We start from the raw sequence: 16,819 nt of genomic DNA on the forward strand, positions 1-16,819 counted from the left end.
AAACTTTTTTTAAGTCCCCAGCAACATATTTCATTTTTAAATCATTAGCTCTTTTGATAAAAAAAAGACCCAGCAGTGTCTTACATATTGTCAAAATCTATTTTTAACTTTTTCTATCTAGAACCAATAATGGGTGAAATGAGATAAAGGTGCTCTTTTTCAGCAAGAGCAACTGCAGTTAAGCAAAGTTTTCTTGAGAAAGTTTCACTTCCTAAGGTTTTATGCTATGTTTGCTCATTTAAATGGCCATTGTATTAACCCACTTTTTCTGAGTTTCAAATGTCAGCAACTAACTGATGCCTTTTAGAAAAAGCAGAAGAAAGCAGACTGCCTGGTTCTCATTAATCTAAGAACCTAAGCACATCAACAAATTCTGCTGCCACAGCCTTGTTATTGGTGTTCCCGCAATACTAAGTGCCTCGTGTATCAGCCTGTGCTGGGTTATTGCCAGGGGTCAAGATTCAGTGAAAATACAGGGTATCTCTGTACTAAGAGCTTTGGGCTACAGGGGTTAAGCAGGACTCTGTCTCCCTTCATTACCATTCCTTCAGCTACCAAACTACAGCATTGTCCATTCCTGCCTTGAAGGGGTTTAACTAAAATGTTCTGTAAGAGCACTTTTCTTGCTGCACTTTTAATACTGCATCCTGACACAGAGTAATTTCATTTGCAAGCCATTTAATGGTAGATTGTGTAGTAAGTCATAATGCACTGAGCTGGCAAATGCAGGCTCTGGAGAGGATGCAGCTATCATTTCTTTCTGTGACTTGGCAGTGACTGATTAGTGTTTTGTTAAAGTCCCTGGGCCACTGAGGAGCTGGAGATACATGGACCTGCAAGCTCTGGAGTCTTGAGAAATTTGGATTTGCCTGATATACAGTCAAGCCTTGGAATGGGGTTTTTGTTTTTGAAATAAACTTCTGCAGCCAACAGTTTAGGACAGGAGATAGTAATAAACTTCATGAGCTTGCCCAGTACAATCGTAATCTTTATGAACAAGGAAAAAAATCAGAATTTCAAATTAAATATTTATCAACTTTTTTTCAAATTAAATTATTTTATTTTTCTTTCAAATCATCATTTTCCTTCCAAAACCCCTCTATTTTTAAATATTCAACAATATTTAAATAGTCACCATTCAAATCAGGTCTTAATTGTTTTATGATTAAATGTCTGTTTTGAAGCCTCCAAATTATTACTTGTTTTACTCTATTAAAAAAAGAAATCAATTTTTTTTCTTTCAGTCTGACTGAAATGAGTCCTCTTGACTTTCCAAATATGCCAATGAAACAAAAAAATAATTATTCGTTGAGTTCCAATGAACACTTCATAAAACTTCTGTATTATGCAAAATAATCACCTTCTGGGAAATAGTTATAGATCATTTTATGGTACAAGCTCGAAACATGACTCGGTGACTCTCCACTTGCACATTATAACCCTTCTCAGTCATCTGATTATTTAGACTTTTACCTTGGCTATGGTTTTGAGTTCATTTCTACTCACCCTTATACTACCATCAATCTTCTGTAGTTTTCTTTTGCTTACAAAAAAATACTCTTTACCTTTTGAGATATCAAATGCTGCCATCCTGTGAGGCAAATGCATCTGAGAGGACAGAAATGGTTACATGACTTGGGTCATGAAGTTCCTTGTAAGACCTGCTGCCACTCTGATGGTGTCAGCAGAAAGGATGAGGAGCAGCCACCTGTCCCTGGGGCGCCCACAGCACCCCAGGTAGCACCAATACAGGGATGGCAGGGAGAGCAGGGAGGCCTGGCCTGCCAGCTGATGTTGCTCAGGATCTCTAGCAGTGCAGGAATTCTTTTTGACAAAGGATGGAGGGATTCTCTTCACAGAGGTCTGTCCTTGAAGGTGAACCCCTCAAACAAACATCAAGAAACACAACAGAACTGAGACAAACAAGGTCAAACTGGGGGACCAGAGGCAGAACAGGGAAAAGAGGAAGCTTTGACTTCCCCCTCCTTTTGCAGCCACCCCAATCTCTTAATTTCCCTCTTCCCTGTTCTCTGCCACTGCCAACGCTGCTACCAGTGAGCACAGTGGGAAGCAAGGGCTGCCAGCTTCCTCTTTACTGTCAATCAACACTCTCCTGAAGTGAATTACAGTCTGTCCTTCCCCAACAGCCTCTCTGAAGGAGGACCTTGGCCTCATTCACCCTCATGCTGCCAGGCTTTTCAGCTGATCTTGAAGAGGAACACGCCTGTTTTTACTTTAGTACTGTTGCTAGCAACTTGCACTAGAAATGTTCTCTTTCTTGCACTTCTCTCTCATGCATCGGACCAGTGGGGCCTCAGAGTGGTATCCCAGGTGACCGAGCTGAGCACAGGTCCTTCCCTTTGAACTAAAATGGACAGCAGCCACCTTCCTGCTGTTTCCAAGGTAATCCATTGGCTCTGCACTTTCAGGGGTTAACTGCATTTTTAGCTAACCTGCATTTGCTGTTACTTGGATTCACTCAAATAAGTGCCTACAGTTTCTCCTCAGTTACCCAGTTCAATAGCAAATGTCATGAAGGCCATATCTAGCTTGTTCACTCCTACCTGTTTAAATGTCTACCCTAATTGTCCATGTAATTGTTGGAATTTCTTCCCCTTGATGGTAGAAGTTTTCTACAGGAGTGAGTGCCTACAGCAACCATTCGTTTAGCAGGAAAGAGAAGGCAGATGATAAGGTGTTTTGTTATCAGGGACAGATTGGTTCTTCAATTCCAGTGCCAACAAGACCTCCAGTTCTTAAAGATCAGGAAGAAGCAGAGCTTAGCTGATGGCACCTTATCCTCTGAGTTGCTTGTGCTCATTTCAGGGGCATTGTGAAGCCCAGACAATCAACATGTCTTAGTGGCAAATCATGTTTCATGTGACTTGATTTCTGGTGAAGACATGACAAAACGTTTGTCCTTGTACTCTCGAAACTGCAGGCAGCTCTAATTTGCATGGGCAATTGTCAACCTTCAAGAGAACATTCTCCTCTCAAGGAGCAAGCAATGCTGTTTTGCAACCAACAGGGCCACTTCTGCTGTTACACTGTGGGCACACATGCAGTGCAGGCACTGTGGTGCTGCTTTTGAGCTGCCAAAAGATTCCTCTTGTGACAGCCTCTTACACAAGGCAGCACTAAGCCTTCCCTGCAAAGGGAGAACTTGGCCTGCAGTTGTGGGTGTGTGCTACTGCCAGGTCTCAGCCCTTATCTCTTAAGCTAAAGTAGCTATCACCCTCCCACCTCTTCATTTCCCTCAGGCAAGCCCAAACAGCCACCTTTTAATTTATTAAGCTCATGGGATTTTACTGTATAAATTATTGTTATCCAAGTGAGAAGACACTGCACAGTGCCTGAATTGTCTCATCACACAGAGAAGGAAGGGTCACTGTCCTGTGGGTGTGATTTCACCAACAGCCTGACCCCATGGAAGAGCAACTTCTACCAGAATGGGCAGGATCATTCCCTGCCCCCCCAAATCCCCAAGTGAGTAGGCCAGTGCTTCTCTCTCCCTTGTTGTGGCATTAGCCCTTGTGCAGCTGTGTAAGCTAAATCCTTTCTTTGCTCCAGTTCATGCCACTGCCAAATTAATCCCAGTGCCACCACAACAGAGTGGTGGTGCAGCTGGAGGCCAGAGAAGCAGTCTGGTGCTGCCTTTCCTTGATGATGCTGATAGAGATCAGGTAAAGCAGACCATGAAAACTTGTCCTAGAATACTGTCTAGATCAAAACATTCCTGACAGGCAGGATAGTACTGGAGAATTCCTCAAGGCTTTCTCCTCAACCTGGTACATTTTGTTAGTGTTTAAATCTTTCCGAGTCTTGACTCTCTAACACAGTGTATATAGTACATCTAATACACAGTGAAGATAATTAAATCCTAAACATGTAGTCTATGATATGGCTTGTCACACAGGTGTGATATGGTTCACACTTATGAGCAGTGTCACCTCAGGGAATAAATGGATGGAATTAATCTTTGAAATTGAAATTTATTTCTGCACAGTTGCATGGTGGGACACTTAAGGTCTATTCAGCTTTGACCTTAAAGGTCCTCTAAGCAATGACTGCTGTAGTAAATTTTTCTATAAAAATGGTATTTTTGCTCTGATAGAAAGGGCTGAAGGAGGGGCTGTGAAAAATATCAGAAATATTTAATTTGAACAGGGGAATGTCTTCAGAAACACACAGTTTGCTACAGAGACAGACATCAAGTGAATGTGATGTGGTTAAAGGAGGGCTGAGCTCTCTCTCCAAAGGGTAAGGCAAATCTGGGCATGTTGAGAACTTCAACAGGGAGGTCAGGGGAAAAGAGTTCTGGGTGCCCAAAATTTCACTCTAGTTGTCTTTGTTTATAAGATAAATTATGTTGGATCAGCCATAGCCACAGGAATGATGGAGATGTAAAGACCTCTGCTGCTTGTCTCTGTGAATAGCAGATGCTGCTTTGGGTGTTTGCCACAAGATACTTGCTTCTGGAATGACCTCTGGGCTCCAGGAATACTCTGTCTGTCCCCACACCATCCTAAGTGCTGTAAGGTATTTAAACTCAAAGATCAAGTGTCAGTTACCAGCTGACAGTTCTGGCAGTGGGACAGCCAGTCCTTACCCCAGGGTAGCCAGCAAGTGCCCTCACCAAAGGACTCACACTTGTGGAGTGAGGATGTTCCAGTACCATCCCCAGCCAGACAAGCAATTTGGATGCAGCTACCCAGCTTTGGAGGCTGAGAGGTTTTCACAGGAGTGTCCTTGGGCCCATTTGATTTACTAACAGACACAGAGCAAGATTTAGCCCCAGGGAAATGGTGAGAAGGGAACTTTTCTTGCAAGCTTTCTGAGCCGATGTGTCTGTAACTCTGTGGGTTGGAACCCTGAGGCTTTTTAAGGAACTCACAAGGTTCTTTCCTTCTAGGAAAAACATACCTTTTACATTAAAGAGGGGGCCTCAAATCTTAAAAGCATTGTTAGTTTTTCCCCTAAAATACACCCACACCTTCAAGAAGCATTTGGACAACGCTCTCAGGCACATGGTATGATGTGTGAAGTTGTCCATTACAGGGCCAAGAGTTGGATTTTGATGATCCTTGTGGATTCCTTCCAGCTCAGGATATTCTATGATTCTGTGACATTTATCCTTCACATTTATGGTGTTGTCATCCTCACATTAGGACCAGGTTTGTAATCTTGTATCTAGTCCTTGTAAGTGGGGGTCCAACAAGAAACAACAGCTGCTGACCAGTGTAGCTTGACAGCCCCAAAGAAAAAGGAAGGTAAAAAAGATTGGGAATGAATCTCAGCCTAATTTCTCTAAATTCAGCATCCCTCCAAAATATTTAAGCATAGCCCATTGGTAAAATCTCTGGTGTAAATAGGTAATGAAAAAAATAAATTAGAAGTAAAAGAATGAGCTGAATGTGCAATAATGTCCTTATCAGGCCACCTTGATAGATGAACAGGGCAATATATATCTTTGGCCTTTCCCCTTTGGCAAGAGTGGTATGTGTTATCAAGCAGTATATTCTTAGAAAAGCCTCTGCCATACCTTCCTGAAGAATTCATTTCCCGCAAGCCTCCCCCTTTTCAGTTTGAGAGCTGTGGGTTTGTACAAAGCCTCACTGTAAAATAGGTCTACCACAGCCAAATGTCACTTGACATGCTACATTCTCAGAACCAGCAATAGCATGCTCTTGGCAGGAATGATGAAATATCGAAGGTAACTATGAAATGCCAAGTCTTTCCTTTCATATCCTCCTCAGCACCAGTGGTCTCTGTTTTAGTGTGGAGTGGCTGTGTGGCTGGATGCCCCTCTCAGGTGTCCTCCAGAAGGGAATGTCCTCCCCGGTTTTTTTGCTCAGTGTTGCTCACAGCGGTGCTGGGCAGACCAGAGCTGAAAGCTCGATGCTCTTCTGCGGGTCACAGACCATTTGCACCAGGGTCCAGTCACAGAGATTTGCATGGCTTCAGACACCCACAAGGCATATCATGGCAGATGCTGCATAAGATAGGGAAAAGGCGCTATCAGTATCATGGGGGTCCAACCCAAAGCTTGAATAAATCCAATATGTCAAATTTGTTTCTCACTGTGTAGTCAATATACCATTCCCCAGTCAGCAGATGAGGCGTGGAGAGTGTAGCATCCTGGCAGGTGTTCTGGGGGGAGCACCACACAGGAAAACAATAGTGGCTTTGTTCCTTAGCCAGTTTTGTGCAGAGTCTGATTCTCCTGCCAGGGAGCATTTCATCATTGCTCAGTCCTGGTGTCTTCATAATTTACGAGGCTGAAGGAGTATCACTGCATGAGGATATAAGGTGAAAAGCCCAAAGTTCATCATTAGTTTGGGAGCTGATGGGAAATGCAGGGAATATTTCTTGCTGTCCTAGGATGGAGTCATACTTTGTCTTGCAGAGTCTTAGACTGGGAAGTACAAGTGTAAACTTGGAGTAGTTGATTAGCTCGAGTAAAGCTTATTCCTGGGGCTTGTACTATTGGGCTTTTTTTATCAACTGAGACAAGTGAGCACTATAGAATGAACTGAGTTGTGAGAACTGTGGTCAGCCTTCTGGAGCCTCCAGTTACCTCATTTGGCCTTCATATAAAGAGTGAGCAAACAGACCCCTGACCTCTTTCTCTCCTCCCCACATCCTCTCATGTGGGAACTGTCCAAGCCAGCCCTGGGAGACCTCTGGTACTGAACACTGAATATCACTGCTTTCAAGAACATTTGTTACTTTCGGAAATGCATCAAATTCCTCTGGACCCTGGGGAAAGGCTGAATGGGATCTCAGCTGAAGAGGCACCGCCCTGCTCCTTTTCCCGCATGCAGTTTACTTCAGCTCAGCTCACAAAGTGCCCATGTTGAACAGAGGACTGCAGCTCCTTGTGTGCAGCAGCCCATCAGAGTAGGTGGTTTTCCAAAAGGGACACACGGCTTTCCTTCCCGATATTTAACTTAGCCTTTCTCCCGCTTGCAGCAGAGCAGTTGGATGCAGGAGGTGAGGCACATCCCAGAATCTGTGGGCTGCTGCTAGCTAGGCTCCGTGTGGGCCTGTAAAGGCAGGAGAATTTTGATCCACATGGATCAGCAGGTGGAGAAACACTCACTGCTCCTTGAGACACCATGGACTGGCCCCTTTCCTAACTGCTCTCCTGTACCCGGACGAGAAGAGAGCGGGAATGAGCCCTCGGTTCGCACCGGCGCTTTGCATACTCTGTGCAGAACAGCAGCTCGTGGCTTTCTGCAGAGGCCCCGGCGTGGGCAGAGCAGGAGGGGGCCTGCAGGGGCTCGGGGCTGCGGGGCCGGGGCGAGAGGAGCAGCCGCAGCGGCGGCCGCGGGGGAGCGCTGGCGGCCGATGCCGGCGGGCGGTGCCAGCGAGGCGCGCAGGAACAGCGCGGCACCGGCCGGGGCTCCCCCCGCCCCGAGCGGCACCGGCGCTGGGCCGGGCACACCCCGGGACGGGACGGAGCGAAGTGAGCGAGCTCTGGGACAGCGCGTTCCTCAGCCTCTCGGCGCTGGCTGCCACCGCAGCAAGGGAACAAGAGATGACAGCGTGAATGCAGCCTTCTGTAAATTCTGGATGCTGCTGAAGTCCACTGCTATTTCATCAGCACACCCACTGTAGACCTACAGCAAATAGGAGCGTACTTAATCCACTTTTTTATTTATTTCTTTTTATTTAATATCCATGGCTCAAGAGCTCCTATGCAAGAATTAAGACTTTATCTTTTCCATTGCCTTCCCTCCCTCCCCCCATGAACAGCAAGCAGTAGTAATGTGTTGTATGAGCACTACAAGTTTAAAGGCAAGAAAATGGTTTGGAGAATTTTTAAATATTTCAGTCATTAAAAGTCACTCTGCCTTGCACACTTGTATCACTTACACTTAGTGAAGCAATTGAATTTCAAGTGTTGGGCACACAGTGATCTATTTAATACTATAATTGTTGCTGTTTTATTCTGAAAGAAGTAAAGCCATAGTTGTGTATTGCATTTCAGGATCATGTTCTGTATTTTGTCATTTCCTCTGTTAGTGTTAGAATCTCCTTTTAATTCTTGATTCATTTATTTCCTTCTGGGTTGCTTTATTTATGTCCTTCTAGCTCAAAGGCTGCCCATGCTTTCAAGGGGAAAAGCTGAATTTCCATGCAACCAAGTAAAAATTGAAAGAGCAAATAGAGCTGTTGCTTGTGACTTTCCCAGTGTGACACATAACTACTTCAGGCAACACCTCAGGCCCATTTGGGTGTTGTATCTCTTAGAGAGTGGCTGGGCTTGGATAAGCAGTGTACTGCCATCCCCCAAATGACCATGTAAGAGTTGCTGTACCACTGGTGTGGTTAGCTGAGCAGTCATAGTACAGACACATTTTGTGAGGCCACTTGAGCTAAGTACCTCTTTGGCAGCTGTCTGCTTCTGTCAAGCTCTGCACACTGTAAAGCCTTTTAATTCTTTTTCTCTTAGCAAGCACTCAAGCCCACAATTTTTCTTCTTAAATTCCCATAACTGTGTCAAAGAATAAAGCAGTCTGAAGATGAAGAATTTCTGTTCTAATCTGAATTTTCTGCATCATCTTGAGCAGTCTTGCTTGGAGAAGCAGCAAGCAGTTTTCTACCCACCTGTGAGGGAACACCTGCTCTGCTGCAGACAGATGTCAGCAGTGCTAGCTTGCTACTCCCTGCCCAGATCACTTTTCCTTTCCAGCTGATGTTCTGGACTAGGGTAATGATATTATTCTCTCAGGAATTTTGGCAGGGTACCCAGCTCAAACTGAAGATGAACCAAACAGAAGGTAGAGTGCAAGAGGTGGGAAGGATTTTTTCTGAGAACTGCCTCAGACAGGTTGCTCGCCAGTGCAAGTGTCTGCACGTAAGGTAGTTCTCCAGAACTCTTTCAAATCAGCAGAGAGAAATCCTCTGTTTGCTGATGTCAGATATTAGATGAGATGAACCCAGTTTCTTTAGGCTCTCTCATAGTCCATGAATGGACTCACTGTAGTGCCAAGTATAGATCTACATAAAATTACTAAAATGAATGAAATATAGTCATTTTAACATGTGGTCTGGCAACTTGAAGTCATGCTGATTTTGTGAATGAACAAAACAACTAGGAAAATGGGAAAATGTGTCTTTGTATTGCCCTGATAAGAAACGGAATCAACCTGATAGGAATGAAAGAATTGAGTTCAGAGAAGACCACAGAATCATGGAGCAGTTTAGGTTTGAAGGGACCTTTAAAGATCTCTAGTCCAACCCTCATACGATGAGCAGGGAAATCTTCAACTAGAACAGGTTGCCCAGAGTTCTGTCCAACCTGACCTTGGATGTTTCCAGAGCTGGGACACCTCCACCCTCTCTGGACAGCTTGTTCCACGATTTCACCACCCTCATTGTCAAAAATGTATTCCTTATATCTAGTCTAAATGGACCTTAATTTAGTTTTAAACCATTGCCTCTTGTCCTATTGGATCAGACCCTCCTAAAATGCCTGTTCCCATCATTCTTGTAGGGCCCCTTTAAGTATTGCAAGGCTGCAATAAGTCCTCCCTGGAGCCTGCACTTCTTCAGGCTGAACAACCCCAGCTCTCTCAGCCTGTCCTCAGAGGTGACATCCTTCAGATGTCCTCATCCTTCTGATCATTTTCGTGGCCCTCCTCTAGATGCCCTTTTCTATGTGGAGGACACAGTACTCCAGGTGTGGCCACATAAAAGCAAAGCAGAGGGGCAGAATCCCCACCCTCACTCTGCTGGCTTTGCTGCTTTGGATGCAGCCCAGGACACGATTGGCTTTCTGGGCTGTGAGCACATGGTGCTGGCTCATGTGCAGCCTCTCATCTAGACCCAAGTCCTTCTCTGCAAGGCTGCTCTGAGTCTGTTCATGCCCCAGCCTGGGCTAACACCAGGAGCTGCCCTGACCCAGGTACAGCTTCTTGCACTTGGTCTTATTAAACCTGATGAGATTCCCATGGGCCCACTTCTCAAGCTTGTCCAGGTCCCTCTGGATGGCATCCCATCCATCAGGTGTGCCAACAGGATACTCAGCTTGGTGGTGTCTGCAAAGGTGCACCCAATTGCACTGTTTGTTGTAACTGATGGAGATATACAACAGGACAAGTCCCAGCACAGACCTGAAGGACACCACTTGTCGTGATGTCCATCTCTATTGAGCCATAGATCTCTGCCCTTTGGATACAACTGGCCAACCAATTCCTCATCCATTGATCAGTTCACCCATCAAATCCATCTCTCTCAATTTAGAGAGAAAGGTGCTGGGAGGCAGTGTCAACAGCCTTACAGAAGTTCAGATCAACAACACCTGTAGCTCTTCTCTTGTCCCCTGATGTAGTCACTCCATCATAGAAGGACTCTAAGTTTTCTGGGTTGATCTGTTCCATGATTTTCCCATGCACTGAGGTGAGTTTGACAGCTCAGTAGTTCCCATGCTCCTCCTTTCTACACTTCTTAAAAATGGGTGCAATATTTCCCTTTTTGCAGTCACCTGGGACTTCACTTGACTGCCATATCTTTTAAAATATCACAGAGAATGGCTTGGCAACTACATCAACTAGTTCCCTGGAGACTCTGGGATGCATCTGATCAGGTGCCATAGATGGTCACAAATATGATAATCTCTTACAGTGGAAGGCACTTGGCTCCCTCAGTCTGCCTGCCATGCAATCAACCCACTCAAGAGATGTGGGAAGAGAGGTTTCCGGTGGTCACTGAGGTAAAAAAAGTTTTTGAGTACCTCAGCCTTCTCATCCATTGTTACCATAGTTTGCCAGGGGGCAGTGTGCACTTTCTTTGACATTCATGGAGATTTGGCATCAAATCAGGGCTGAACTATTTCTTAGGCAAACTATTAATGAATGCAAAATGCCCAGGTGTAGAAGACAGTTTTTACATTTATATTATTAAATTCATATAATGAAATTGAGAAACAAAAGAAATACATTATCTCCCATGAATTTTATGAAGTACTCCTTCACTCAAGACCCTTTCCCTATTTTTATTTTTTTCCACATCAAATCTTCCAGATCTTCCACCAGGGTGTTACTTTATTGTGCACCAGAGGAGGGAGATACTTATCCACAAACCTTCTGAGAAATACATTTACAGGAAATAAAAAACAAACAAGCAAGTCTTTCTGCACCACACTCTGTGTGAAGAGACTGTTTGGTCTCACACCTGTTAAATAGCTTAGTTAGGGATTAAACTAGTGCTAGCTACTGAAAATGTAGTGAGCTACACATGATCATCACTTCAGGTCTTCAGGTCTTCAGGTGCTGCAATGCATGAGTGTTAAGTGCTGAAATGCATGAATGTTATCTGTGGAAATCAGAGCCCACTGAGTGTCATACACAAACGACAATCAATGCAGTTCTAAGAAGTCCATCTTTTTAATTGCTTTGCTGGCAGATGGATTCTGCACAGTCTCATTTTCTCACTGCAGGCTGCCTTTGTTTTTTCTCACTTTCTAATCAGATAATTCAGTATGGTTTGCAGACACATCACTCTGCAGAGACATATACAGCACTAAAAAGGTCTCACATGGTTTTTTTCTGCAGTGTTGGAGTTGCTCCATTCTGGTGACTTAACCCTTCAAAACCTAGAACATCTTAATAGAAAAGGAAAAAGATTTTACATATGTGAGGGTTGCCATTTTGGTTTTGAGATAATGGAACCATTTCCACTTTCTCTCCATTCTCCTTGTCTGAAAGTCATAAAAGGTTTACGGTCAGCCTCTTCATTTAATGAAATGAAAGACTTCATGAAACACTCAAGCTTCAAGCTGTCTCCTGAAATACTTCTCCTGTATGAGCATCTGAAAAGTTGAAAATTTATTTGCTTTATTCATCTAGGAAAAGATAAGATGACCTGATATTTTGACTCTTTCCAAGTGTATGGAGAAGTCAAAGGCTTTTAAAAGAACCCATGTCCTAAAAACTGAATGGATTATTTGGGTGACGTGCAGTGTTCAGCCTTGTAGTGCCTACCATGGTCTCTATACATCCAGTGGCTCAGGAGTTCCTGATTTATTTAAGCTGCTTTCAGGTACTTGTCCCTGGAGAACAGAGATCTCACATTGAGTTGTGGGTTTGTTCCTTCAGAGTACCAGATCTCTTGAAGAACTTCTGTTTGTCCTTCGTTTTTCTTGTAACAGCAGAATGTTGTTCTGATCTGCCACTGTTCTTTGTGCCACCCTTCATAGCAAGACTTCACCTTCTCATGAGTCAGGCTGTTGCACAGTGGATGGCTAAATTTCTTTCTGAGGTTTTGAAGGAATTCTTCCTTTCATGATTGTCCTCTCTGTGCACAGCACTCGCCAAGCCACATCAAGAAGGCTCTGCTTCAGCAGCAGAGACCTCAGATTTGAGGGTAAAAGAATTATTACACAGCCCTTTTGTATTTTTGTATTAGTTCTTAAAAACAACCTATGTGTTGCCATACTATTTCCCTTGGGGATAGGATTCCTGCTGTAATATAGAGATATCTCTGCCTACTATTGATGTCAGCAGTGAGATTCCATGTTTGCTGAAGAAATACCAGCACATGCTGACGTTGCAAAGAGGGCACAGTACTTGTGCTTTCATTCAGCATCACTGTAAGCAATTTCCCTATTCTTTCAGTTCATGTTTGTGAGTGCAGCTGGAACCTGGAGGCCAGTGGGCTGGAGATGACAAATTTGTTTTGATCCAAGGAAGGCAGAGTTCTTTTGAAATCAAAGTCATTGCTGTTGAAATCTAAATTAAAATGACCCAATTGCCAAGGCTTCCTCAATGCAGAAGGGGGTTAATTAGGCATCCATCCTTCTGAGCAGTCCCTGCTTTGAGAGAATGAGCAACAACATGAGCTGGAGTCTACACTACATAATACCATTAGGTTTATTACTCTGCTTTTACAGCTCACAGTAAAGAGAACTGTTGCAATTAATGAATGAAGTGAATACAATGCTGCAGTCAAGGTCTGTGTGAGGCATAAAATACAGAGCCTAGTTCTGCCAGTCAGATGCTGGCAGGAGAAAGTACCACAGTTTGTGAGGAAAGGAAAATGAGTGAAAAGAAATCTCTCCCTCACATGTATGTGACAGCATCCTACCAAGACTCTCCAGAAATGATAGGTGGGAGAAGAGAGGAACTTAATGAAGGCTCAGAGGAAGAAAAAGACCGTTCAACCAATTAGCCAGGAACTGAAGACACTCCTCTGCTGCAGCAGACAGGTTATATGTAGTGTTATGAAAAGAAAAAAAAAAGTTTCCAGCTCCAAATTTCATGCTCTTGCACCAGTGTAAATCCCAAACAGTCACTGCTGACTGTTCACCGTTGTGTAGCAGAGAAATGTAGATTATGTTCCTCTTCTCAAGCATTAAACTGCTTGACTGAAAACAAAGCCAGCTAACCCCAAAAGGCAGTAACAATATATATTCCTCTCTTTTCATTCTGTTTTCACTGGTTATACACCCAATTTAAAAGCAAACAGTTACACATGCCAATCACATTACAATTCCTTACATTTTCTTGTATTCTATTTCCCACTCAATTAGCTGTCATCTGTTCTGCCTTTATCCTCTAAACTCTTCAGGACATGAAATATCACTTTTCAGCTTGCACAGCATGGGAAAAAAATAGATCTTTGATAATTACTGTAATATAAACAGATATTTGTGATCACAATGATTGCAATTGCATAAAATGAAAATCATAAATATTATTTCTCAAAGCGCTTGTTAAAGGCCCTGAGATGATTGTTAGCTAATGATAGAAACATATTGCTTTCAGGGCAAGCTAGGCCATCATAAAGGCTTAATATCTTCCGCTGGAGCAGCTAGGTTTGTTGGAAACCGGACACCATTGCCAGATGGAGCACAGGTCTGTGTGTTACTGTTCTGTTGCAAAAAGCCTCATGAGTTCTGGGTCCCCCAGGACAAGGCAAGAGACTTCATATGATCTAGTCTGCAAGAGGAGTGATTGTTGCATTCAGAAAGCAAGTTTCTTCAGGCATGGGTTTTTTTAGATTAGAAAGGGACACACTTTGCCAACCAGAGAGCAGGGCGGGCAGCAGTCACTGAGCAGCATGGACAGTTTGTGCAAGGAGTCCTTACACTGAGAAATGCTACGGAAATAGAAAACCATGTTGGCATAACTCTAAAAGAAACATTATATTCTCATAGAGCTGGTTATATGTGTAAATGTTTACCCCCTCTCAACTATGTACAGATGTTTCCCATAGGATAGAGCATTTCCAATATGTTCTAATGGTGGGAGTGGGGGTGAGGGGCAGAAGGGGGTGTAAGGTGTGTCTAAAGCTTTTGTCCTTTGAAAAGTGCTCATTTGTCTTCTGGATTGTGTTCACATGCTTGACCTGCACTCTGTTCTTCCTCCTTGTTTTTCCCCCAATACCCTGAAGTTGCAAATTTGTTACGAGTCAAGCATCTGCAAAGCTCTCCCTCGGTGGAACTATTTCATAGCAATGCTGTACTTGAATTCAGTGTGAGGAGATCACCTGTGGTTTCTGTGCTGTGCAGTGAGAGAGATCACTTACAGAGCTCTCTGTTGATATTGTTTTCTTGGCTTTCCTTTGATGTAGACACATGCAGCCATATAAATAAGTGATAAAGTGAAAAATAAGCTTTGGAAAGACCACAGCTCTGACAGCCAGGTGTGTTCCAAGTGGTAAATAAGAGATATGTCAGAAAGAAAGTGAAATGTGTGGAAGGAAGAAAATAAGAATATTAGTGTGTTTCTGTCCCAAACCCCTGCAACTTTGCAGATTTGCTTTTATACTTTCCCCTCCATGGCTCTTAGTGCTGACATTTACTGAAGAAGGGAATGAGGATCTGATATAACATCTTCTGAAGTTATTACTGTCATTTGTACTACAGTATGAGGACCTTGACCAAGACTTGGAGTCCCAGGCACTGTACAAAAATGTAGTCACCAGTAAAAATAGCCCAAAGAGCTTGCAGTCACAATAAGATACATAGAAAATGCCAGTGGAAGCTCAGAGGCAGTGCTGGCCACAAAGCTGACTTATCCACTTCTCTCTGTCGTCTTTAAATCACACTGCTTCTGCCAAGTCCTTCTGATGACCTCTTAGCACAGGTGATCTTGGCCAGCAAGCGTGTAGGGACAGCAGCTACCCAGAGCTACAGGGCGTCTGCAGGAAAAGATGAAGGAATAGACTTCAGTCATTATTCTTGCTGTACAGTAATTTGCTTGCAATCTGTGCAAGAATAAATTGCAGACTAATTTATCCTTTGTATGCAGAGCAAGTTCCACAGTTTGAAGAGGGCATGTATGCCAAGGATGCTTGTCAATACCCTGGCAATCCTCTTGAGGAATAAAAAATGTGAGTCAGTCTGAAGCTCCTGCTCCCAAGTCAGATTCATCACCTTCGTTTGCCTTCTTGCTGTGTAATGTGGTGTATTCCCAGTCTTGCCTGAAGAGCAGTGGGATGGATGACCTGCGCAAGGCTCAGCCTGGTGGCACAGACAAATTCTGACAGAGATCTTTGACTTTCATTTGCCTTCAATTTGCTATACTCTATTATCACAGTGTACTGCCATACTGCTTTACTACTTTACTCCCACAGTGGCAGACACTCCTTTTTACATGGAAACATGTTTCCCAGCCCTGTCATCTGATAACCAAAGGGTGTCATCCTCTGTCCATAGTGCTAGGGACAGCTTGAGTTATGGAAAGCCGATGAGAGATGGTCAACTCTGTGACCATAGGAAAACTCATTACAAAAAAAAATCCCAATCCTGAAGCTTTACAAGTGATGAAATAATTAGCCCCTCTAGTTCCTGTGGAGCAGTGAGTCCCCCACAAGATGCACTTGTACCCATGGTGGGTGCAGTGGGTGGAGTTTACAAGCAGTGTGAGAAACGTTGCAGTTGTACTTTCTGTCCTCACAACTGCTGAGTTTTGTACATGTGCATAAGCACCACACCTCTGCTTCCTCCTTCACTTTCTTTTTCCATTTCTCGTCTCCTCAAGCAAGGACTGGTGTGTCACTCCTGCATGTGTCACATGTATATTCACAACTCCAGTATCTAGCCCAACCTAGTGCCAGCCCAAGTGCTTTCCAGATGATAACCTAGCAGAGATGAAACATGGAGAGGCCAGGCAGGATGAGCCAGCTGGCTTCAGCTGGGAGAGGAGGGACTTTAGAGTGCAAGCCAGTGTCACCGTGATGATGAGTCACCCAGGTATGCACAGTAGCTACAGTGGCGGCCCTTCCAACAGCCACAACATCCTTTGCACTGTCTCTTGTTTCCTGTTGTCAGCACAAAAACAGTTTGCCTTTAGCAAGTAAAACCCTTTGTTTCTCTGTATTTCCCATTGTCTTGGATCCTTTAGAATTTTCCTGTGTCTTTGCAATCTATACGCATATGAAATGCTAATCTTGGAGAGATTAGAGCATGAACTCAATCCTAAGGGATCTGAGAGTGCTACTCAGCTGCTAGTGCTCGTGTCATTCAACAGAGGCAGCACTGAATTGATTGGTGCCTCAGATTTCACAGATTTTTGGTTCTGATCTTTTCTTCTGCTCTTCAGTAGTCAAAAGTGCTAAACATTAGTTTGTTGACCCACATTGTAACCCAGCATTTATATGAGGGAAGAAGACACTCCCACACCAAGTTGTACAGATGTGCAACTTCCTCACACAACTAATGATACATCAATTGGATTCCTTCCATCAGTAAACAGGCACAAGAACTTGTTGTTTGCAAGAACAAGGAGTTAATCTTTTTTGACCAAGCATTCTTTATGGCAGCTATCAAGAACAAGTGAGTTTAATTTTTATAAAAAGGTCTATTTAG

Source organism: Parus major, chromosome 7 (assembly GCF_001522545.3).
Source record: "Parus major isolate Abel chromosome 7, Parus_major1.1, whole genome shotgun sequence".
Lineage (NCBI taxonomy): Eukaryota > Metazoa > Chordata > Aves > Passeriformes > Paridae > Parus > Parus major.